Genomic DNA, 27,306 nt, shown 5'->3' with positions numbered 1-27,306 from the left:
GTTTACTGCTTTGCAGCAAATTTTATTTCATTTCTTGTTTTTAACTGCCTGTAAATTCAAATTAATCAGTTTCATTTTGCAAAGCAATCAGAAAATGAAAGCAAATAAGTTCATATTTGTCACCAGGCCCTTATGAAGAAAAGGTTTTTTAACCAGTCCCTAATAAAATTTATTCTATGGGGACAAGTATTTACTCATTTAGTGTTTCTATTAAAAAAAAAAGGAAAAAGAAAGGACAAAAGAGAAGCTTCTTCATATTATTGCTTGTAAATGAAATAAACCTAACCTGCTGAGTTTTTAATTAAAGTTTTACAGTTTGTTTGGTTTTGATTTTCAGTTTTTACTTTCTAATTTGTGGAAAGGTTCCATAAATTGCATTCTGTAACTGCTATGTACATAATAATAAAATTAGAATTATTAGTTTTCAAATGGAAGTAAGAAATTCAAAAACTCCAGCTCTAATACAGAGAAATTGCAAAACTTAATTTAGAAGAGTGTATCTAATTTATTCTGAACTTGTCATTTTACTCTTCTTTACTATCATATTCCGTAGATTCCTGATAACTAACTGTAATTTTGCACAGTTCATTTGAAGAAAATATCCAAAAAAATAAATGCTTAGAACGGAATTAGACGTAACACCAACAGCATCAAAAACTGTTAAGGATGTTTCAAATAAAGCTTCAATAGGACTAAGTCACGCTCAACCATAAGAGAGACTAATGAAGATATTCATAGGCCTTGGAAAAAAAAAAGGAAAATAGGAAAGACAGAGCCAGAGGCAAGTGTCTAGAGGATATTATGCCACTAAGTGACATCCCTGAAAGGTTTCTTACAAAGATAATCTGACAAGAGTAGCAGACCAAGCAAGCTCTAACTCAGTTAATTTGAAACAAATTTTCTTGAAACTTACAGATTAAATACCAATATCCCACTTGGAGGAAAAAAAAAATGGAGAAAACAGAAGCTCACCTGCCTGTTTTGCACACTGCAGAACAGGAGTTGTTCAGCTTGGTTCAGAATGTTATTCAGTTGTTCAGAATGATGTGATGTTAGTGTTAGGAAAGAGATCTGTAGGAATAAAAGATAGCCAGCTCTAACAGGAAAAAAATAATTACATGCCTTAAATGCTTTCTCTGTGACAGTGTATAAGATGTGCCTGCAATGCAGGCAAGTTTTCTGTTTCAGGTGAAAAGGAGACAGCTGCAGGTGGAAGCATCAATAAAATATTTTGAGCAGCATAATGAAAATAGCAGTTCTGATGAAGAGTTTTTAAAAATCATGACCATGTCTACAATGGAAAGGAAACTTTTGGGACTTTGTAAATAAGGTGCCCACTCTTAATAAGCCTTTACTGGAAACGCACTCTCAATAAGCCTTTAATGGAAACCTTCTAGCACACCAGAAAAGCCACCCAATTAGGAAAGCATTTCAAGAGATCTAGAAGAGTTTTAGCAGACAGGGGGAGCAATCAACACAAGAGGGAATATATAAGCCCAGGAAAATGACATATCAGAGCAGAAGATGAAATCTCTGCCCTGGGCACCTGCACTAGCTTTGGCAGGACAAAATGTGATAAACTATAAAGACATGCTAAAGCGAATGTGGCAGGTCTTTAATCCTGATATGATTCTTTGTGCTTTTGTAAAAAGATCAAAATTCAACCCAAAAGGACCAGAAAAGTAATGTCGGCTGGAACAGGGTCTCTGCTGGCATTTTCAATGGGCTGCAAACTACCCATGTGTGCAGTGTCTGTGTCTGAAATACCAGATTCTCAGTGGATTCCCAAGAACCACTGATTAGAGATGTCTAAAACCAGAGCATCATCAGAGGTTTTCCCACTTTTTGCAGGAGTCACAGACCCTCTGGTACCTTGGGGCCTCTAGAAAGTTCTGTTATTTGTGCTCAACTACCTTTGCCCCCTCCAGCCTCTGGTTCTTTGCTGAATGTAATTCAACTATGCTCAAAGATTATTACCCATAATTTTTGATCATGAGATTTCCAGTGACATTGCAGAGCAGTGAATGAGTAAAGTGCGAGAAAAAAAGTTGAATGGTTTATGATGAACTTAAGGTTATATATATTCATTTATTTGAGATATATTCATTCAGCAGACATAGAATAATTTTAAAATGAAACCCAAAACAAAACAAGAGGTTGACATACATCTCAGAATTTCAATTATCTGTTAAATTTTAATCTGGAAATCTAACTGTTCCTTTTCTTATGTCTGTTTATAAAGTAGATGTCTTCTGTCTCATTGACTGACTTTTGCATTTGTGGGTATGGGGCCTCACGAAGCAGCCAAGAAACAATGAAGTACTCAATGTGTTTTTCATGATCCAGCTTATTCTGCAGTCAGGATTATGTTAACTCACAAATCTTAAATGCTAAAGGAGCTGCAGTAGCTATTATTCTATCTCTTCTGAAGTACAGCAGAAAAGTGGAGCCAAATTCAACTGCGATGAGAAGGATAGTGTCAGATCAGCCTGTGCACTGGGCTAAATTTGTGTTAGAGTCGAGGATTAGCTAATAGCGAAACAAAATAACTAAAGGAGTTGACTTACATTTCTAATCTTTAAGAATCTTGGAATTGAAATGGATGAGAAAATACGTGTGACCTTAAGCCTATTGACATATCATATTATGAAAAGAGTTTCATTTATATTCAACACAGATTTGCTTTCATGCCCTCATCATGCAAAAATAGCAGAAGTTATAAAGTGAGAAAAATAGTCTTTAATTTGAACTATAACAGAACATTTCCATGCAAACTACAATGTTTTCATTTTATAATAGAACAGTACTTATGCAGGGTTTTTTTTCTAAGCTCAATGCATATTTATGGAAAAGCTGATGAGAAAAAACATAGATTTTTTTTTTATAGGGATAATTAATCAATTAATTCAAGTCTGGAAATCTTCCCAAAGAAGAACATATTTTTTCTCTGATTTTTTTTGATGAAAGCTTAACTTTTTAAAATTATGTTGGATTGAAATAAATTGAAATATAGTAAAGGATAAGATGGCTGCATGTTTTGAATTTTTGTTTGACTTATTTCCATTACTTCGGTATATGTCATCCCTGAAATTAGATCCTAAACCAGTGCTAGTAACTGAGGGTGAAGACTTATCTCATGTTGTCCTGGAGACAGTCTTGTACATGTTTATGACAGTTTAATATATTTAACATATAAATAGTTATATCTTAATATTTTAAAGGCCAAATATGAAGACCTGACCAACAGAACTTGTTGCAGCGCAAGATGTTTTTATTTGGAATATGAAGTTTTGTCTACCTAGGTCTTTTTCCCTGGATAACAAGCACCTCTTAAATGTGAAATTTGCCTTGAGTCCCCACAGAACAGAAAATAACAGTTAAGCACATGTCAAAAAGCTGGGAGAGAAGGAATGCATGTGGAAGTGTAATGCCACAATAAGATTATAGGGCATGCAGACACTTAAGAAATGGAGTGTATAATAGACCTTCAAGACAGTCAAAACAAGCTCTGATGGCCAGGCTGTGACATATAGATGTAGAAACAGAATAAATTCAGAAAATAATGGAAGACAGAACAACGGAATAATAGATTTTAAACAGGAGAGAAAGAGATTTTTTAAAATGGTAAAGAGGATTTTGAGGTTCACATTAATAAGCAAAAATAAGTGAAAAGAGTTTCAGATCTAGAAAGGAAGGTGCTGCTAACAACGTAGCTGCAGATGGCCTCCCATATGACAGCTCCTTTACAAGATCCATTTTCACTGAATTGCCTGACAGCCATCTATCACTGAATAAGACTTATATGACAGGAATTGAATAGATTTTCAGAACAAATCGTGTTCTTTCAAAAAACCACAGGGTTGATGTTTCTCTGTATAAATTGGTCACTCATAGCTGCTGATAACTTACACTCTCCTTAAACCTGCAACAATTACAGACCTCTCTAGAGGATGCTCTGTGTGTCCTCTGATGATTACAACACAGATTGGTGCAATAGTTCTGCAGAATGCAGTGAAAGTTATTTTAATGTCTTAGGTGACAACCAAAAGGAAGTGAGCCAATTAATGTGCAGCCCTTTATGTTCAACTTCCACATTGGTCTCATAACTAAAAATAATCATTTCTGCCATGAAATGAACAGACCAACTGCTGGCCATTCTACATGCACAGGTAATACAATTACAGCACTGGATGGTGACATGAATCTGCTATGACACGATGTGCCTGATCTTAGGAAGGATTGTACCTGCAATTCAGCTTTGCCCTCAGCCTGCTGTTGACTGGCTGCCTTGAGGCTGAGTTAAAAAAAAAATGTAAGACAGTTTGATAGTCCTGCCATGAGCATCATTTCTTCAATGGTTGCTTGTTTTCCCATTCCTCTTTTGAAAATTCCTTGAAGGCTTTCTTGATAAACCACAACCACATAAATGAGATTGACATTCCATTTTGGGACAAAGTAGGTGATGGAGAACAGCTCTTTCTCAAAGACTGGAAAAGAAACAAGCATGTGAATGTCCTATTTAAAAGATATTTTCCTTTACAGCGATAAAGGGGCAGTTGTGATGGGGCTAAGTGTCAAAACAAAACCTGTTCAGCACGCAGCATAAATGTCTTTGGGATGCCCTGCAGATAAAATATACAATGGAGCACTTAGTCTGAGTGCCTTCCACTGAAGCATCCCTCAATCTTTCCAGAGCTGGATGTCTCTTTTTATTTTCCCTATGCTTCCTCAATATCCTGTAAATTAGCTCTTCAGTAGTTACCTCTACTTTTCCCCATATTTTCCTACCTTCATTCTTTCTTCAGGGTCTTCAAACTCTTCTATTCTTAAGGAACTTCTTCTTTGGTTCCTTCTTCCCAGATAGTTCCTTCTTCCCATATTCCTTTAGATGAGATATTCAGCTTCCAGATGTTTCCTTTCAGCTCTCTTGTTCAGTCAGACCCTTTTCACACATGTAGACTTTACTCTTTCCCTTTCTCTACAACAGTGATTAAGTAATCATCATCATTCTTCTTAAATAAACAACAGAAAAATTTCTTTTACAGAACTACTTTTTTTTTGTTCCAGCAGTTAATGGAAGTGATGGTGACTCAGAGAAGTCTGCATGCAGTTTTGATTTGAAATGGGTTGCAAGAATATTTAATGAGATCAAATAAGTTAATCTGAAATTATGAAGAACTCACTGATTACACAGATATCAGAAAGATTAAACAAAGCTGGTTTATAATATCAAGATTTATAAAAGTAGCTTCTACTATGTCTGTGACTTACTAATACAGATGTATTTCCACTGCGTAGTCCCCTATATATCCATTCCCACCTGTAAATGGAGCAGCCATAATAATACTAAACCTTATTTCATATCCTTTCTGAAACCATGTAGATGGATACACTGTGGCATTAAAATATTCACATATGAATATTTGCATATTGCATAAAGATGTATTTGCTTACCAAGTGATAAAAATCTGCTGAAGGCAAAACATTAGCATAAAGAAAGTGCTTTCATTCCATATATTGAAAAGACAACAGAATGTGGCATTTCCATAATGTCTAAACAGAGGATATTCTCAGGGTACTGATGCCACCTATGAGATTAGCAGAATATTAAGGCATGAGCAACTTATTGCAAGATTGTTAGCAGACTTAATAGAAACTTGTAAAACTCTACATTAATGAGTAAGGATCAATAATTGAGATGAAACCAGCACTTTATTGATCATATACCACTTTCTTCTATTAAATAATAAAATAATTTAATTTATTAGATTTGTGAGAGTCCTGAAGAAAAAACATTCTGTTGGAGATTTAGACTTTATTACCACGTCTGTCTAAAAGTCACACTGTTCTTAACCTGCCCAGTGTCTCTGTGAATTGTTGTGTTGTGTAAATCTATTTCAAAAATCTCTATGACAATCAATATAAAAATACCTTACTCAATATTTCAATTCTAGTAATTTAAACATTTTTATGCCATTCTTTAAGCAAGGATATTACCTTCCTCCTAGGAAGGCACTTGGGTTCCTTAAGAGTCTTTATCCGGTATATCTATCACTAAGAATTATCCTCATGATGATGTTCTTAACTGCATATATTCATTATTTAATAAAGTAGCTATTTTTATGATGGAAATGATCTGGACATGACAAATAAATTATTCAGCATTATAAGGATATTGTCATTGGCACCAGGTGTGAGTTAAAATTTTTAAATTAGTCTGCTAGCACTTTTGACAGATCATGCATATATTCTGTAAACTTTTTGCTTACTTTACTATTTTTACCAATTCATTAGTTTCTGTTACTAGGATGCCTTGTAGAATTGAAGAAATATTTAATAGAAACAATAATATTTAACTGATTCTTTAATTACATTCCAAAGTTTTGAAAGAGCAAAACATTAATTTTATAATTCAGAAATCAAGAATTTAAATTAGTAGTTAGGAAATGTTTAAAAGGGGACATGAGAAAAAATATAATGAGTTTAATTTAATTTTTCCCTAAATCATTTTGCCTATAGGCATTATCCTTTATGTTACACTTTTTGCAACTGTTTAATTTTGCAACTGAAATAAAACACTTTTGTATTTTTTTAGTATAGTAAGATAAACAATAAAACCAATAAAGGACAAGGAGGAGATTTGGCTTCATAATCCTACTCCTAGCCCAGTCAGAGATGAGATTTACAGTGGAGTCACTGGATCAGCAGCACTGAAGTTTCTGTTGTTCTTGATGGTCCTACTGCTCTGTCAATATTGCCACTGTGCACTGCATCTGAGAGAAGCCTGGGGCAGGCTTCCTTACTTGGTAAGCACTCTCCCTGCCTGGAAACTTTATAAAAAGTACTTTGAGACTTTTCTGTGTCTCGGGTGATTTGCTTTTGTCCCTGAGGCATATATATATATATATATATATGTGCCTAATAACTATATCTTGAAGTTTCTTGGAACTAAGTGGCAGCAGTAACAATAAGGCAGCATGAGGTGTCCCACAGAAATGCTTTTAGGGTGACACTCTAGATATGTACAGGGAAGTACAGAGCACACCATGAAGGGTTATGAAGGTGCTGGATATGTGCAAGTGTTTGTGGGATTTTGGAGCATTGGGAGGACTGGGATTTTCTCTTTTGTAAACAGCAAAACTTGATGCTACCAATCGGTAGATGGCTTTTCAGTCCATTGTGCCAGTGTCCTCTGGGAGGGAAGGAATCTCAGTGGGGATTGTGAGGGAAGTAATACTCATGCAGTGTGCATAAGGAAACTGCAGCCTTGACCAAAACTAGAAATAAGTCCCACTGACAGTATTGACACCTCCACAGATGGAACTGTGAATTTCGGAAAGAGGGAAAAAAATGGGGGAGAGGAATCAGGAAGTAGTGAAAAAATACTTGGGGAGTCAACAAGGGCACTGAGGAAGAGGGAAGGTAACTTTTTAATTATGTAATTGTCTTTCTTCTTGCCTACTTCATTGCCCATCTTCTGCCTGTACTATTAAGAAACATGTGTCCATGACTATTGAAAAATGGCCAGCTATATGACATAGAGATTCCTGTGTAACACATTTATCTTTCTGCAACTGTGACAGCTGTAGGACTGCCTGTTCATTAGTATTTAAATCAGTTCATAAATATTTCACTCTAAAATCCGGCTTAAATAAGCCTTACATCTGGTCAGGGTAATGCTGTAGTTTAGCGTCTGTTGTAAGCCTTAATTCTGGCCTGATATAATGCTATTGTGTAGTTATACCATTTCATAAGGGCACTTATACAATAAAACAGGGATTTAATGGAGCACTTCATCTTTTTGCAATTTTTAGTTTCAGCTGACCATAGCAAGTGAAGCTAAAGGTTGTATAATATTGCACATCTCCCTCTGGCAGAATGACTCTTTGCATAGAGAAGTCGTCCATTTTAAGAGAAGGATGTGATGTTTTGGAAAGTCTTAGTGAAGATTTTTCCCTAGGAAATGGGAATGCATTCCTCTTATTTTTTCCAATTTCTGTCTTTAATTTAATTTTTAATGTTATAAGTGATTACTGTGAAGGTGCCAGAATGATGTGAGTAATGCCATTTTCAAAACACAGAGAATCTTCAGGACTAGCAGATACAAAGGATATTTTAAGTCAGTACAAAAATCAGAAACTGAATATAAAAGAGTTACCCTTATATTTCCACATTACTCTGTGTTAACCAACATTAGAACCTATTCCACTCAAATACCCAATCTCCATAATTTTCTCATTCTGTATGAACTTTGGGAAAATAATTAATGGGAGGACTCAGAATTTGTCAAATGAAGATTAGCAAAAGAGAATAGCAGAAATGTCACCATTTTTCATTAGCAGTCATATATGTGCAACTAGTTACTTCAAAAGAGCATAGGAGGAGAAAAACAGTGGTACAGAAAGGTCAGTAGCCATCTCACTTTATAGAGGACAAACACCTGCAGAAGGCTGTCAGAAGTTTGGCTTTTAACTTTGTTCTTTATCACATATTACAGTATCTCCAGTCCAGTGATTCTCTCTAGGTAACTCAGACATGTTTGTTTTTCTGTAACCTGAGGTAAAAGGGATAACACTAATGTAAATTTGGTGCAATAAAATCAATAAAACCCTGTGTTGTGTAATAGCAGCAACAACAACAACAACAACAATAATAATAATAATCTGTATTTAAAATAACATGTTCCATGTAATAATCATAGCTAATTTTAATACATTAAGTCAGTAAACTCTTGTGACATTATTGCAAACAGAAAAGAAAACAAAGCACAAAATGGGGCAGCTTTCCCACCAAGGTATGCAATTTATTTTCTCTGACTTAGTCCCTCCAAAAATTAAATATCCAGTAAAAGCTCAAAACTTAGGATTCTTCTATAATCAAGGCAGGGAAAGAAATATTTTCAGCAGTGGGTTATGCCATCTATCTACTAGGTAGTTATTCTATGGCAGGTCTTCCTTCAAAATCTATAGCTGAAGCTGTAGGCATCTTTAAAGTGAAAAAAGTTAAGTGATATGACTCTTCAGTAGCTAAATGGCAAACTTTTAGATATTTATATCTAAATTTTTTTTTCTCCAACTACTAAAGAAAATAGTTAGCTGAAAATGTTGCTTGCCAGGGCTTTTCACTGTCAGCCTCTACTGTAGTATTACCCTAATTATAGAAATGTAGTGTGGTAAGTCAGCACCAGGTATTTATAAGTGGCTTTTGAAATGGTTGGGACGCATTTCAAATTACTGGGAGTCATCCTCTGGTAAAATATTTTGAAACTATTCAATACTATTATAGGGTAGATTTTTATGGTCTGATTTTTCAAAATTGCTAGATATCCAATCTGCTGAAGTCTGATGAAAACAGGCTGCTTACTCTGATACTAAAACTGAGAGATGAATTCCAGGGAAACTCTGGCTGAGAATATTAATGTTGAGCTCTTTTTAAAATCTAGATATTTAGAATAATACAAGGGTTAATGTAGCTGAAAATATGCATAGCCACAACCAACCAGTGCTTCCTTCATGTGAAACCACCCTTGTTGAAACAGGAAACCTCTAGTGATTTTTACTACTTTCAAATTGAATCAACATGCCAAATTTATCATATCCTTTCCAGTATTATTCTATTTTGCTTAGATACTAACATAGATTTTGTGCATTAACTTTGCAGCTGAATGGCTGGAACTTGGTGATTTAATTGCCAGTTGTGCCATGGTTTAGTAGATAGACTCAGCAGCTGTTGTTTTGTGTTGGACATGGTTTGGAGAATTTGCAGATACTTCATCTCTTCTTTGAAAGCCAAAACACTTTGACCCAGCTGCACTATGAAAGAGAACTGCCAAAATTTCTCTTCAAGCAAATATATCCAATTCATTCATACTCTGCTCACAATATGTTTGAGACCAGACGCTGAAACAGCAGAAATGCATGATGAATAACAGACCAAGTTCAAATAAACTAGGAGTAGTATTGGCTTTCTTCATACTGCTCAAGAAGTCATGCTTTTTACTAAGACTTTGGCTATTTTTGATCTCTCTCATGGAGCTATTCTTTTGAGAGTGAATTCTGGTATTAAATCTGTCCTGACAGATACCAGGAATACACTTTACACATAAAGGAATTTTTTTTTAAAGTGAAAATAAAATCACTGTAGAAGTGCAATAGCTCCAAAAACTGTGAGAGAAAGCATATTGCTTATCTGTTTAGAAAAATGGACCTGTACTTCAATGAAAATTTAGAAGCGATTAAGAATGGCCTAGTATGCAGAGTGATAAACATTACATAAGTAGCCTTATGCAAAGAAACACATTTGCCAGTTCTGAAAACTCCAGATATGAACAAGTTTCACAAACCTTGTAGTATTTCTAAATGCATTGTATGATAATGTTCTGGCTACCAGAATACACTTTTGTTCCACAGTCAGTATTGAACTGAAACATTTCTTTGCATAAGACACAGAATCTTACAAGGGATGTATAGATTTTAAAAGTTAATTTAGTGCATTACTTGCACCACTCAGGTCAATGAGTGTTCCATTACTAACTCAGTGAGGACCCACCATTTGCTTGCTGAGCTGTTCCAGTGAAACATAACTGGAGGATTCTTGCCATTTTTTGGGACTCATGACAGATTACTTTATGTCGTGAACTACAGCTTTTACAGAATAAAAACTTAATGCCAGATGTACAAATTCCTTATGGGGTTCTTGTTGAGTTATGGAACCATAACTTGAGACGTACATAGGTACATTAAGAGTTGGGTAATAAGCAGCATGAGCTCCTATAAAAATAATTTACTAGGAGCAGGGGGTTTCAGAATAATAGCTGGCCATACACTTGGTACATTGTGAATACAACTAAAGAGCCATGAAAGAAACATATTAGCCTTGTGTAAACTCCAGTGACTCTGAATGAATTTAAGGCTGGGTCTTGAAGGTATAAAAGGATGAAATATGTAGGGAAGTGGCAGCTCCAGCTACTGAACATTTTTTCCACCTCTACTGCTTGGCACAGATTAACCTTTGAGCTTGTCTCTCATACAGGGAACAGTTCAATTTTTCCTGTATTTCTGGACAAACCAGGTCCAGATGGTAAAAATACAGTTTCAGTTAGTGCTGTGGCCTTTCTCCAAAGTTTACATAAAGTAGAAAACACATTAGAGTGCAGGTTAGTGAAATATACACTTAAAACCAAGGAACTGATAGGAGACCTGAGGTCTTTCAAATCTTTCCCATGTGCTGTTGCATAAAGTTCCAGCATACGTTTCAATATTGTTTCTGGAAAAAGAAGTGTAAAAATATTAATAATAAGAACTTGAAGTGCATTCACATTCATACACAGAACTATTTAGGAACTGACTGCAGAGAATTTACATGAAGAAGATGAATGTCAGAATAAAAAAAGTACACCTAGTTTAGTGCTTGAAAAAATGACTAAAAAAGAGTCTCTGCATGAAACTGAACTGACAAATCAAATGTTTTATTGTTTTGGAAAGACATAAATTCCAAAATTTGAGATTCAGGACCTTAGAGATGGCATCTGTTTCAACTCTGCTGCCAAATGTGTAATACAAGTCCCCAAGTTCAAGTGGGAGTTGTACAGAAATAATGTTGATGGTTTTTCTTCTTTCTGAGGGACAGATTACAGTAGCAATATTTCTTTTCATAAAAAAAATTAGTGAAAGTGCTTCTCAGCAACACAATTCTGAATAGAACAAAAAAATCAAGTGAGAAAATAGAAAATAGTGAAACAAAACAAAAACATTCTAACAAAAAGGGTTTTTATAATGACCAGTTGTATGATTTAACTTCATTCAAACTGTATAAGTTGTGCTAATACTGTTAAAACATAGAATAAAATAATATTTTCTCTACAGAACAGGAACATAGAAGTAAATATTTTGATCATAAGATACAATCACAGAAAATCATGCCTGTAGCTTTTCTTTAATTATTTTGAATAATGTGATTCTAGGAAGATTTTACAGAACCACTGAATGACTTTCCTGTCTTCCAGAAGGCTGCTCAATGGTGAATTCTCACTACCCAGGTTTTTATATTCCCCTGCAGCTGTAATACATGACAATATTTTTCTACTTCATCTGTTATATGTTTCATTCATCATATAAAAAAGGCATTATGCAGGTTTTGGAACTGAGATCCTGAAGTAATTTATTTTGTCTGTTATGTGAAATGTCACATACATGGAGTGAAAATCTGGCCTCACTGAACTTAACAGAAGTAATTTCTATTGGCCTTCGCAGTGGCAAGATTTTTATCCATAACCATCAATAAAGATGTCAGTATTTTCTAACAGTTATAAGACAGCTTATTTATTTATTTAATTATTTATTTAAATAATTATATATTTATATAATTATATATAATTATTTATTTTATTAATTTTTATATAAAAAACTGAAGAAGCTTTGGTAACTGTGAAAATTGTTGACAAATGGTGACATTTATTAGTGACTCCTATATTGATCATGTTAAAATACTACAAATGTTGATTCTTTAATGTTTTATCCTTCTCAGCAATGACTGGGACAAAGTTTCAATTGTGTTTTTCTTTGACATTTAAATTAAATTAGTGACAATGCATACCTATAACAGATGCTGAATAATTTTATTGCCTGAAAAAAATTACATTACATGATACATTTTTTTTAATTTTAACATTTTTTCCCTGATTGTCTTATTTTTTCCTGCTGAACAGGACCATTTTTATATGGTCATTTTTGAAAGACTTATGAATGGTTTGAAAAATAGTAGGTGACATGCATTGGCCTGACAGTAGTTCAAGTACTTCAATTATAAATATACAATAATATGTCATACTGCAATGACTAACTACATTGAAAAATGTTGATTAATTATCCCATAAGAGTTCTCTACTGTAGTATTCTCACAAGGTGACATCTGCAAATGTAAGCATGACAATTTGATAAGAAAAGTGGCTTGTAAATGGAACCTGTAGCATCAAACAGTTGCTCTGAAGAAATCCATGTAAAAGTGTTTTGAGTTCTCTGTATCCTCACAAGACTAAAACACTTCCATTTTATCTTAAATTTTGTTTTCCCATTCTTTTCAGTGAAGAACCTTGTAAAACCTTCCAAACTTAAGAAATGTAACCTCTGTTCCCCCTACTATCCCTGAGAGCATGACCCCACAACAAAGAAGTAGCTAACATGTCAGTTTCAGGAAAGAGAATAAACTTTTTACATGATCATGGCACAGTCAGTGTTGTGCTTACATCACTAAACTAAAGAAACCAATAAATAATCTTCCAGTGCTAGGGATTTACAATATAAAAAGCACCTTGTTGATCCAATCCCCATTACTATGTTCACAATATCATAGGATTCAGGGCAGACTCCTTAAAAAATCTCAGCAATTTTATCAGATTTGCGATGACAGAACTAGTGAATGCACTTTTTTCCATCAAATAAATCCAAATAAATTGTGGTGATATAATAGTGTTTAGCATAATATTCTAGTCTGATGCCTTGAAAAGGCTGACCTAGAACAGAGGTTAGACAGAGCTAAAAAATAAAGTAGGCATTTATTAAAAGGCCTCAACGGACTCACCATGGGCAGTACGAGAGCCCAGACGGGGCTACACCCAAGATGAACCCAAAATGGTCACAGCAATGGACAACCCGTCACGATATCTCCCACCTTCAAAAGTTTTTGTCCATTGGCATATTGGATTTAATTGTCCAGTTGTAGCTTTAGGTTATGAAGACCCACCCTTCTTATTTTCTCTCTTCAGTCCACGTGATTTGTGCTCTTGGACCTCACATTTGGGTGGTGGTCCTTGGTCCCAAGCTAGGAAAGGAATTGTCTTGTTTAGCTACTCTGTGAAGAGAGCACACCATCCCTTCAATATGAAGCTCGGAACTGTACACTAAAGCAGTACAGAATATGAAAAATATAAAAGCTAAAACCTAAGGCATCAGTCTCTGTGAATATTATGCAAAGCCTGTATTGATTAAAAACAAATATTTTGCTCAAATATATACATAAATAAAACCCCTAATGATTAGTGTGCGATAACAACAAAATATAGCACGACATCAGAAACAAAATATTATATTATTTAAAAAAAATGTATTACAAGGAAAGCAATCAAGCTATTTAAAGAACAAAAAATGTTTTATTTAATAAACTTGATATTTTTGATTGAAGCTACTTTCTTGTATTATCAACTCAAGATGTCAGTGTTCATACCTTTTGTAGGGGAAAATTATTCTAAACCCCATCAAATTCATTTAGTTATTTAGTAGACTGAAATAAATTTCATAATAGTTTACATCCTTATGGGATTGAAATTAAATCAGGTAAGTTTCTGTAGCTTTCCAAAGGTAGTTAGAATGAAACAATATTTTTATTATGAATTCAGGTGGGAAGCAGAAATTCAAGAACAGGGGAAAGTGAATAAAGAAGAAAAGAAAAACACAGATCAGGGTTATAGATGTTCTGTCCTGGACATTGATGAAACAGTCATTACAGACAGAGATGGCATCCTGTGAAGAGATGAATTGCTGCTGCTGCTGCTACTTTGCTGAAGGTGCTTTGAAATGGAAATATTAACAGGCTTGAATGTCCTGACCAAGCAAGGTTGTGTGCAGAAATCAGAGCTGTACTTGGCAAATGATAAGAAAAATTGCAATCAAAGCTGAGTGGCAGAAGTGCAACATGCATTTCCACAAAAGAATTAGAATTAGGCAGTATGGCAAGGATCTAGAAATGGAAGTGTTCAAAGGCACAAATGAATTGTCTTTGTTAGAAAGAATTCAAATCTAATCTTCACTAACACAGTAGTGCACATAAAAGATATCTACCGACATAATCAAATTTGGATTTACACCCGCATCTGCAGGGGCAATATTTGGGCCAGCCTGCTTTTATTTGATGAATATGCTGTTAGACTGGATGAAACCTTTCTGATAAACACAGGAAATGAATAGGGAAATAGAAGGGAGCAGTGCTGACAAAATTCTGTAAAATAGCTGCGTGAAGCAGTGGTGGCATCTCTGGTGCTCACAGTTACTGAGCAGCTTTGTTAAATGTGCAGCGTCAAGCATCTGTATCAGATGAGCCATCAATTACATCAACCTCAATGTTGAGGTTCTGGAAATGGAAGAAACTCTTGTGGACTGTGGAGCTGTCTTTAGAGCTATGACATCCCAAAAGTCTGTTCTTGAGCTACAGAAATGGAAACCTGGCTACCACATTAACTTTCTGTCCAGGTCATGAAAAGGCAGAAAATGTCATTTGTCAAAAATGACAAATCTGGGGCTCAACCAAGAGCTGGTTTTGAGTGAAATACTGCTTATAGTGCTAAAGTTCTGTTCAAAACTAACAAGCTCTTAATCTCCTTCAGTCATTAGGAAGCTGAAAGCACTGCAAGCTCTGCTTTGGAAAAGAAAAAAACAACATATCTGAAGTATATGTAAGGCAAGTATGAGGAAAATTATATCACCAGTTATTTTGGGGAAATCCTGTGGAACTGCAAATTGTGAAGCAGACTGGAAGTGAGGTGAAAAGAGGGCACCACGTATAGTAGAAAAAGACAAAGAAGAGATTTAAGGCTAGATGAAAATTTAGTTTCTTCTAATAGGAAATAAATCTGTGAGCAGGAAAAAAAGTATTCTTCCTTAGAAGGAACTTCCATTTTTTTATGTTTTATTCTACATGGCTACAAATTTTAGCTGATAACTTTGTTCAGAATGTAGAACAATACTGTGTGTTCATTCTGGGGCAATTTTCCCAAAAGAGATATCTTTAAAAAAAAAATATTTAAAAGAGTACAAAGTATAAATACTGACACAACAGATGTCACTTTGCTGTTGTAGTATGTTTCCAGTAAAATAATGTCATGAGAAATTCTGGAATGCGTCCTGTTTCAGTTAATATCCCTTTCATTTTAAAGTAAGAAATCTACTGGGCCTCATTAGTGCCCTAAAAATATTTGCAATTAATTTGAAATAGTATTTGGTATGTAATGTTTGTTTACCCAAGTGCTGGTATTGTGTCACTGACCTGTGGAATGCAGCAGACGCTACCAGAGGTTTCCAGAATAAACTTGAGCCCTCTGGGAAGTGAAGAATAAATCATAAGAAAGTTAAAGAAATTCATTAAAAGCCCCATACTCCTTCCTTCCCCCTTTTTCCTCTCTGTTTTCCCCTTTTCCAATGTCTCTGAAAATTTCGATGTCTTTGTCATCGAAACATTTCTTCATAGTCTGAGAGGTGCAAAGGGAAGGGGACAAAGGCACAGCCTGTTGTGCTGTCTGCACAAAATATATTGGGAAGTTGTCTACTACCTTCTCACTCCTTCCCTTTCCCTGAAAAACAAGCCAGGGTATGTGAGGATGGCCCGTCAGGGTGGGCATCTGTGCCTTGTCCTTGAGGTGCTGTGAGGAACCCAGGCCAGGGTAGGGCAGATGAACAGGCAGATGGGAGCAATCCAGGGGAATGGGGCTCCTCACAGCCAGCCCTGCCAAAACAGAGTGAGCACTGGCAGGGAAGCAGCCCTTGCTGAAATCCAGAGTCCAGAGGGTTGGTGGGTGGGTGTAGCTGGGTGCCTTAAGGATCTGGGAAAGGATTTGATGGAATGCAGTTGTGTGTCTGTATGTGTGTCTGTTTCTCTTTTCCGATGGGGAGGGCAGAAGGTGAAGTCAATAAATTCTTATATTCAAGATTGTGAGTTAGGGGTGCAGAGATTTAAGGTATCTAAGGACTTCAGGAAGGTCAGAGAAAGGAAGAAGTGAACTGAAAGGGGAGTTCTCAAAAGCACCAGGAGGCCTGGTGCTACAGTGTGTTAGCAGAAAAACTATTTCTTTCTTACCAAAAACAAATGCAAATGATGTTTCTGATATATCAGTCAAGATATAGCTGTTTGGCAGAGAAAAATGTCAACATAAATAAAGCTTCATAGATTTGTCTGAAGTGTATCTATGCAAAATAGAGATAAATGTTAACATTTTGAAGGGTTGTGACAGGTTTTAATGTAAAAAATTATTTTATCATTTTTTAATGCTTTAAATTTTTAAAATGTTTCTGCTTAAAGATAACTCTTTCAAGTGTTGACAAAACAGGTATGCAAAATTGAAGAAAGGAGAGCGTGGAGTGAAACAGAAGCAGATAAGAGACCTCAGGTACCAGCAGTGATCTTTGCTCTCACTATTTCATCTTACAGCTACTTCTGTATCTTCTTCAAATTTCTACTCACTGTGTTTGTCTTCAAATCACAAGCTCTTTATCAGTCCAAAAAAATGTGCACAAGTGCAGCACATACATTCAGTTCATTATAGGTTTCTGATTTGTACTGCCACTCCTCACAATATAGAACAAGCTGGTAATTTTGTGATTTGCTTCTTAAAAAATGCAAACAATGTTCTTAATAGAGCAATGGAATTGGAAAGATTGTTTATTTTACAGTATGATATGTGAAAATATTGCTTAAAATTTTACTTTGATAATGAGAATACTTAATTGTTGTATGGCCTCATTTACCACATGCTTCTTGAAAACCTTATAATGAGGGAAAGAAAGATGTTCACCCTGGTGTGATAGAGATTTATTTACCTCATGTAAAGATGTTTTCTGTAGTTTTTGTCTTGACTTCTTTAGGTGCGGAGTTTTTAGCTCTCTTCCAGCAACATACACGACAAAAGTAACACGTGTGCCGTAAGAGTAATTAAAGCTCTCATTTAATTTTTGAAGCATGGAACACACTAAATAGGATTGAACACCCTAAATAACATTTTCAGTTATCACTATTACTAAGTAGCTTATAACCAGAAAACCAAAAACTTAAATCCTCAAAACCTAAGCCCTCAATAAGCCTTAAGAAAATATTTCCTGTCCCCAAACTACTTTCCATTTGCTCTTTGAATTGTGCCAAATGTCTAAGTGTGGCCCAGAAAGACCGACAACAGGGTGTTGTGTTTCATTCAGACAGTGATATTTTAAGTTTCTGTCGGTGAATAATCATGCATGTCTGTGCATCAACACTAAGAGAATCCTCAAAATGATCCCATCAAAATATTTTAACTTTCACGATGGATTTCTCCTTAGTTTTCAATGTGAAAACTTCTCTCCCTTTCCACAGTCAGGAAGACAAAATAATTCTGATGAAATGCAGTTTCAGTTTATACCACTCAAGACTACATGCATGTGAACCTATCCCACTTCAGGTCAGAATGTGAGGCATATGTTTTTCTATGTGAGTAACCTGGGGAAAAGTCAAACCTGATCATACCTGTCTACAGAGGCAAATACAATTGGAGTATTTGTATTCCATGCTGGTAAAGGGAGACCTTTAAAACTTACACAGAAACTATACTTAACAAAGATCTCCTAAGGTTGTTTACTAAAAAAGTTTTGTTTCTTCAGTTTTCCTACTCAAACATGAAAGAGTGAGGTTATTCATTGAACGTTCCCATTTGTTGTGAAGATTTTTCCTTTTAAGAGCAAAGAGGATTATTTTTACATACTAATTAATTGTGTGAAGGAAATAAGGGAAGAAAATCTACTTGTGTACCCTTCGTGTTTTGCATATAGATCATACTATATGTTAGGATGGTTGCCGCTCTTTTTTTACGTACATAGTAATACTCGATTTATTTAGAGTTAAAAAAGGAGAAAAGGGGAAGACTGTAGTAAGTTGCATTTATCCTGAATGATTTAATTTAGCCAGTGGGGCTCTCATTCTGGATGAATGCTCTCAATTGTAGTAAAAATGGTGCATTATATGGATGTAAGATTTATCCCACCATACACTTTAATCCAGTACATGAATAAAACAACCATGAATAAGACAACCTATCATGAATGAATGGATGATACAATAATGGAAAAAAAAAAAAAAAGTAGAAAAATCCTTTTTAAAGAGCAATACATATTTTTGTAGCATATATATTTTAAAGAAATGACAGATTAGAGCAATTCCAGAGATGAATCTGTTCTGGCATTACAGGAACAGTGGCAGCACCAAAGCTCTCCTGTGTGGAATTTCTTTTGTAATCTCATCATTTTTTTCTATGGCAAGAAGATTTGAAAGAAACTTTAAAATATATCTTGTGTTCATAGAGGGTCAGTATTACTTTTGTGGATTATTAAATGAGAGGGAGACATTTTGGAAGTAGCAAACCTGGTGTGAATTTCCAATTGATTCCTTTTTTTCGTACACTGAGATGTAAAATAAGAAAGTTAATGTGCAAATTTCTGCTGTACTTGAACCACTCTCTTTTGTAAATGTCACTTCCAAATTCTGCGTGAAAATTTTATTCTTGAGATGCTGTAGACAAGGATAAAAAGAAAAGGACAAGAGGAAAAATAAGAATATAAATTTTGAAAAGATTATTTAAGAGTATAATGATATTAGTAAAACTCAAAACAAATATAATGTATTAAAATGGATTATGTGAATAATAAAAATACGTACATTATTTTCTCCCTTTATCTTTCCACTGTATTTGTAAGAACAGACAGAGGGAGCATTACATGGCACACAACTGGATTTCAGCACTGACATTAGTGATGCATGTGACTTTTCATTGGGGGAATTTAAGCAACTTTATTGATGTGAGCCTTGCTGCTGCTATTTGACATTTAGAGAGGTGTAGGAACACCAGAACAGAGTTCAGAGAGAAGACATTTAAAGTTATTGTTAGGTGTGAAATGACTTAAAGAGAGGGCAGCTCAGACTTGCTTTTTGGGGCAGGTATGGGGAATGATACCAGGTTTTTGTCTCTCTCATTATTATTTCAGGTTAAGGTTTTCTCACCAACATCTTCATTGTTCCCATTCTTTTCTTATTGAGTTATGACATATGCTCAACTGATGGTCACAAATTAAAAGGCATTTTGAACATATTTTTTGCATCCCAAGTGCAATAATCCCAAAGGCATCGCTGTGCAATATTGTCTCGACAATCCTGATTGTCATCAGATAATGATACCACTCTCTCAATTACTCAAAACTGAAATATTTTTCCTTACATGATTTTATAATCCCTGTAATTACTGTGAATTAGAAAAGTAAACAAGCTATTTCAATAAAATGCGATTATTAATTAGGCTACAAATAAGTTGGGCTGTTCTGCTCTCTGACATCTGGTAATATGGGAAGTTACTGGAAGCCTAAATTGTCTGTACTTATTAATTCCTGCAAAAACTCCTGAAACAAATTCCAGTGACCAGTATGAGCACGTGAATGCTGATAATCAGTATGTCCATTAAGAGCTTTCCAGCTACAACTTCCCGTAATTTACATTTTTTTCACACATGCTCCATGTACAGGTCTGTGTTTGCATATTGTTGTGAGGTCAGTGAGTAGACCAATCTCAGTGACTTTGTCTTGTACCTGGAGAAGTGCATAACCAGGGGAGTCCTTTTGTTATATGCAAAAAAGTATACCATCACAGAGACTGAACTCCTCTTCAGCTTTTCATGTATGTCCCAAATTATTGGAAAGGCACAAAAATAATATTTACAGCTCCTATATGTAGTTCAATCAGCTCTAGTTGCATGGAGCATGTACTCGGGAGGATCAAGATTAGAAAATATTCATTCAGTCAGTGATGCAAAGACAAGTGTTTGTAGAAAGGGCAAGGCAGAGATATGCCCTGAGGCAGAGTAAAAGAAATGCAAGTGCTGTGAAGGTCCAGCAGAGGTAAATAATCCTTTGCTAAGGGAGAATCTTTAGCAAGGCAGCAGGACTCCTTAGCTCCATTAGCCCTCCTGAACCCTGCAGTGAGCTGCAAAGCAGGCAAAAGACAGCTGAAATGACACTTGCTCTTTCAGAGCTGAGGAATTTAATGAATGCTGGGTGCCAGCCAGATGTCTCACTCAAATTTACTATGCATGATAGAATTGAAAAGAGAAGAAAACTGAGCTACTCATTAGATTTTGCTATCTCTGGTTTAATTGTGTTCTATCTTTACATATTTGGAGTTTTTTAAAGTATATTCTGACGAAGAACTTTGGTTAGGTTTGGCTTTTACATAGTTCTGCTGTTTAAAAACTCTCATTGATTGCTTGTTTACAGCCTAATCTGACCCCATTCTTGATAATCACTGTTATCTTTGCAAATTTGACAAAATTCCCTAGTGGTTGAACCTGACTTTGAAGTCTGTGCAGCTGCAACAAAGGAGGAAGCAACCCAAATTCAGAAAGATTGTTTTGCAAAAACAATGAAATTTCTAGATTATATCCATCCTGCCTTCCTACAGGAATACATTTCCTCTTCTGAAAATCAGACAAGACAAGGAAATAGAATATGCTGGTGTAATCAGTTTGAAATATAGTAATTTCTAGTCCAATAAATTTATCTGAATTTGTTACATTTTTTTCTCTTACTTTAACTGTGTTGCTGGGCTTAGTCCACATGGAATTCCAACATTGTCCACCAAGCAAACTAGGAATTAGCACCTCAGTTGATATAGCAAAGTTCACCTTTCCATTACATTTCAAAAGTTGAAAAATTCAAGGTAGTAGACAGAAAAAAATGCAAATTAGAAGAGAATAAAAAATCTTGGAAATATGAGATTACTGCTGGCATTTTGTTAAGAGCTCATGGCAACAGTGAAAATGAAATGCTGCACCTACAATGAAATAGTGATGTTTGTATGGCTAATTTAGGTTCTAGTTCATCCTCACTTTAGACAGCAGAACCTGGGTGCCTCTTTTCCTGGGTACCTTAACTCATATAATACTGTGCCTTTATATATCACTTTTCTTTTACGCTCCTTTCTGATGGTCTGAAAGGTGCATCAGATTCTGCACCAATGCAGTATTTCTTCATGTTGAGGTTACTGCTCAAAATTCTTGTTACTGCTCAAAATTGAGGTTTACACTACTCAGACCCACAAAGAGCTATTAGTGTGCATATCAGGTCAGGTTAATGTTCAAGACATGCATTCTACAAAGGGTGACAAGTAAGGGATAAGAAATTTTGTTGATAACACCAAATTATTGAGGATAATTAAGACTCTGCAATACTAAGTGGCAAATGGCAGATATAGACTAATGGACTTGTATCAGAACAAGATATTGCCAGTCAAAGCTTTGAGTCCTTTTGGATGCCTGGAGACGCGCAATCAAAGATGAAATTATCAAATAATCCATTTTGTTGATGAGTTTTTGTTGCATTTATATGTCTGTTGGGGTTTTCTAGGAGGAAAGTCTTGTATTTAACACTAGTCTTAGACAAAAATTTAAGGGATTGTGGGAGAAAAATCTGTGGTATGATAAGTAAGGATGTATTTTAAAACAAAGTTACATAGCTGGTATCTCATTTTATAATAATGCTAAGACTTTGTATATATAACTGTAGTTTTAAAATATAATTTAAATAAAATTCCCTTGATCCACTGATTTAGCCATATGTATACATACAAATCCAAAAGCCTTGCAGTTTAAGACAATGAGGAAAAAGATCTGCAGACCCACACATTATGTTCACAATTAATTTTGCTGCCCTCAATATTTTGCTGCTCTAGTTGGCAACCTATTCTGCTTTTATGGCAGAGTCAGCCCTGTTTTCATGCTTATGACCTATTATTAGTCCATTTCCTTAAGGAAAATAGTTACTTGTTTGAAATTAATCTTTAAACCAGCTGACCGAAAGCTGCAATATTTGCATTCTTGCAAATCTGATACACAAAGGCACATTAATTCTACTTTTCTACCAGCTGGCCAGATTTTTTGCACTTTTTTTTTTCATAAGTGCACATTCCAATGTTATTCTTTGCTTACTTTTTCCATTTATCGTACAGGTTTATAAATATGTTCTTAGAGGGGATAGGGAAAATGCATTTCAAAAGAATGGGCTTTTTTTTCCTTTTGTTCTTCAGCAACTTGTTTAATAAATCACTTTCTTCATACATAGGCAATAAAGTAGTTTTAATATTTCAGAAATCTGCTTCTCTGACTTCTCTGATTCTGACACTCATTACTGTGTACTGAAACTCTTGTGTTTCATTAGTGATAACTCAACTGACAATAACAAGTTTTTCATTCTTAACTACAAGCTTGAAGCTTTCACTGACAAGATACTTCAAATACATCCGTTAATCTGCTTGTATTACCTGTAAATATTAAACCAAATAACTAAAAATGCTCATGTAAATCATCGTTTATATCTCCTACAAATATAATATCTGTGGAAAACATATTTCAATATTTCTTTGCATTCTCACTCTTATTGTACACTGCCTTATGCTTCAGATGTGCGAATGATTTTGACTGGATCAGCACATGAATCTACTTACAACCCCAAGGGTGTAGGAAAAAAATTATTGAATGAACCTGTTGCTATATAAATTTTTTTTTTAAATGTATTAGTAGACTTCAGAGTGAGATTTCTAATTTGTGATAAGGACTATCAGAATAATGATTATTTTTTAAAGTGTGGACAAGCTTAAAATAATTTTTTTGCCTTCTAAAACAACAACACATTTTGAGGATCAAATTTAAAAAATATTTAAATGTAGACAATGACAGCATCTGTAGACACCAGAGAAACTTACCAGGTGCCAGATTCCCTTGGAGTATTGGGCATAAAAGTAAAATATTAAAAAGGTAGCCATAAATTATATATATAGTCTTTGTCCAAAAAAAAAAAAAATCAATCTTCTGAGATTTCTGCATTTCAGAACAGAGAGAATATTTCCAAACAGCCTCTGAGGTCCCGGTGCAGGAACTGAATAGGAATTTTCCTGGCTGAACAGGCAGTTTCACAGTATCCATGAACATTCAGAAATCAAGAGGTCAGGCCAACCTTAGAGCCAACTCATAAGTGAATTTAATGTTAGCCAGTTTCAGCTTGTGTAAATTAGAATAGGCACATTCACTAATACCAGCTGTTGCCAGGCTTGTTCTATATAGTTTGATTTTCAATAGCCCTGGTTTGTAAAATTTGCCTTTAACACTGAGCAAGCATCACTATCACTTGTTCAAAACTACTCTTCTTCCATGGATTTATTTATCAGCCAATTCTTTACCCTCCTGACTCCGTTAAACATACAGAGCTGGGAAATGACTATTTATGGAAGGTTTTGTAATCAGATTCAATGTTAAATTCCTTCCTGCTGCTGTTTAGCCAAAGCCTTGAGCCTGCTTTTTGGTAGAGGCTTCATTTTCATTCAGTTTATAGATTTATTTTTTTTTTGACATAGAGGCCATGTTTTACTGAGAGAATAAGGTTTAATCTGATCTCTAACAACATAAGAGGGTTACTATTCCTTTTTTCTTATGCAATTGTGTTATATGTACAGGTTCTTATGGGTGTTTTAGATGTGCTCTGCACATGCCTTAACATCTCTGAAGACATTCAATTATTTCTTGTCACTCTGATATTTCCACTGACCCTCATTCTCAGTGTTACTCAAAATTCATTAAAACCTTTAGAAAATGTTCTTCTGCTGTGTGAGTTCCATTATCTAAACATACATTAAAAGCAAGCAAAAACCTACTCACCAAAACTAAATCTCTTCTGTTCGACTAATTATAATTAATAGAAAATATAGTTATTTTCTATGTATGCATTAGTATTTCTGCCCATCAGAAAGCAGCAGGGGTAGTAGGAAAACAAAGAGTGACAGCTTCCAAGATTTTCTTTGATACAAAGATAATTGTTACAAATGGAACTCTAGCATTTATTTTAGTTTCTAAGGAGCTCTACAGGTTTCCTGATTTATCTTCAAGACTAAAAGAAAAGTCCATCTCTACTGCTGCCACATTTTTCTCTTTGAAAACTTTGCCACATTAACACTCTCTGGATTAGATTCTACCCCTTCCCCAATTTCTGTGGCTACCTCAACATCTAATTTACTGTCATGTCAGCAGAAAAATGGGTGGTTTCTCTTATGAGAAAACTGAGCAATAAACCTTATTTTTAATTCAGTGTGTGATGCTCTTATTCCCCAAACAATGTTGCAGTGATGTCATTTTGTCCATATTTTAATTGTGATAACATTGTCTCGTCAATATTTGTCTCATAACTATCAAATGATATAACTGAATTATCAAATATAAATGCAGGATCTAGGTATATGATACTTATTTATGTTGAAAACATAAAGCAAAAATAAGGATTTTAGAAAGTACAACATTATGAATTTTTAGCTTAACACGTGTATGCTAGTGTGAGTCTCAGTACAAAATCTCACACAGTAATGATATGTAGTAAGTCTAAAGGGCTTTCTTTTAGACTTCTTTGCAAAACCTGCAAGACAACACACATGATTTTTTATAGAATTTGATAGTTAACACTAGAAACAGCCTGAAAATAATTTACTGAAATCTCAGTGCTATACCTTGTCACGGAAAATAACAAGGCTGTCTTTAACCTTGAGAACAAAATGATATTTTGCAAGTATATGTCTGAGAAAAGTACTCTTATTATGCTCTCTCTTCTTCTAAATTTTTTCCTAAATTTACTATAAAAATATATTTGATGTTCACCTATTTTTATCCACCTCTGCAATAATATGTACTATATTTAAATGCATTTTCAAATATCTTCTTTTGTAAAGACATCATATATGTCAATAAAGCTTTTAAACTCTAAGTTTTTAAAGAAATCTTAATTTCCTTGTCTCAACTTATCAGCCTCATTGAAGTGCCTAAGTTCTTGCAATTACTCATTGCAGCATGCTCCAAAATCTTATTTTATGAAAGAAATTTAACATTTTTTTAAATCAAAAGTGAGAGATGTTTACATTGCTGAAGCTAAAATGGCTGTTTTGAGAGATCAGTATTTTGCAGTTCTGTCAAGTTCCTGAATTTGTGTTAGAGTAACAGAGTATTTAATGTCGATTCTTTGTTTTCTTATCCAATATATTGGTTCACACCTTGCAACATGAACAAATAGTGGGAAACATCAGTAGACACTGGAAAAAAAAGGAAAAGCACATTAAATGTTTTCATATCCTAATATTTTCCCCTTTCTTTTCTTTATTTACTTTTTTTTTTTTTTACTCATGTCACTTATTCCTTCTTTTGGTAGATCTCATACACTTCTTAAAAGGAAATTAATTTTGGGTAATCAAGAGTCATGAAAATCAAGGATTCTGGGAGTCCAAATGTAGTGCAAGCCTTGAAGCCAGATTTGGATGTTTTCTTTGTTTTTAAATGAATAGTGTATTTATTAAAAAATATAGTTTTGATCTTCCAAACATAGTAATGAATAGTTTCAGCTGTGAAGGCAACAAAATCAACAAACAAAATCCTCAAGGCTAGCCTCACCAAGCTGTCAAGGTATGAAATAGCATTTGTTATCCCAGTGATTATGAATGTGGTAGAGTTGGACTCTTTCTTTCAGATATGGCAATCAGTTTGAACCTGAATATAGTAACTACACCGAGTGAATACAGTTTAACATCCTGTCTCTATTCCTGTAAGGATTATTCTGTGATAAATCCTTCAGAAGCCAAATTATACAGTGAAAGTGTGCATGCAGCAGATTTCTAACCTGACTTGTTTTCTTCCTGGAAGGAAGTACAAGGCCTCATAATTTCAGTAAAGGAATATATAGCAGATACCTGCTTTAGTTCTTTTCTCCCCCCAAATTCATGCACTTCTGGATGCTGGCTTCATGTCTGGTTAAGGAGAAATTTGGTGGAATTGCTTTTTAAAATATTAGACCTTTACTTAGTTAGTTACCAGGAACAGTTGTTTTATAACTAAAATGAAAATGTCTGATTTAAGAAAAGGTAGCAGACTAACACTATCAATGGTTATGTTAAACACAAACTGAGAAAAAAATATTCATGTTTGCAAGCTAAACCAAATCTTTAAACCAAGAATATATGGGTAAATCACTGTTTATAACAGAATATCCAAAACATCTGAGGTGATTAAAAGCAAAGCATGAAGCAGCCAAAGCCATCAGGTTGTGTCAGATAGCCAAAAGGAAAAGCAGAAGAGAGGGGAGTGCTTTGTTTGCAAGGGGTCTGAGACTTGCAAGAAAGTAAACTGCTTAAATTTCAGAAACCAGAGAAATGACAAATTCTGGGAAACCCAGGGGAATAAATCCAAATAGAGAAATGAAAGGAATATTGAAAATGGATGAGCAAAATTATAAATGACACCTTTCCTTCCTTCTCCACAGTACCCACGGCCCAGGAAGAAATCAGCAGCTATCACTCAAATATCTACCACCCTTTTGCAGAAAACCATTTTCATCAATAAAACCTTCAGAAGTCTATTCAGAATTTTTTTAACATCACAACAGCACAAAGAAGTATTAACATGAATAACATTTTGTTCTCATGTGATCCTGAAAAGAACAAAATTAAAAAAAA

This window comes from Zonotrichia albicollis, chromosome 5, assembly GCF_047830755.1.
Source record: "Zonotrichia albicollis isolate bZonAlb1 chromosome 5, bZonAlb1.hap1, whole genome shotgun sequence".
Taxonomy (NCBI): Eukaryota; Metazoa; Chordata; class Aves; order Passeriformes; family Passerellidae; genus Zonotrichia; species Zonotrichia albicollis.
This window is presented reverse-complemented; position numbering follows the sequence as displayed.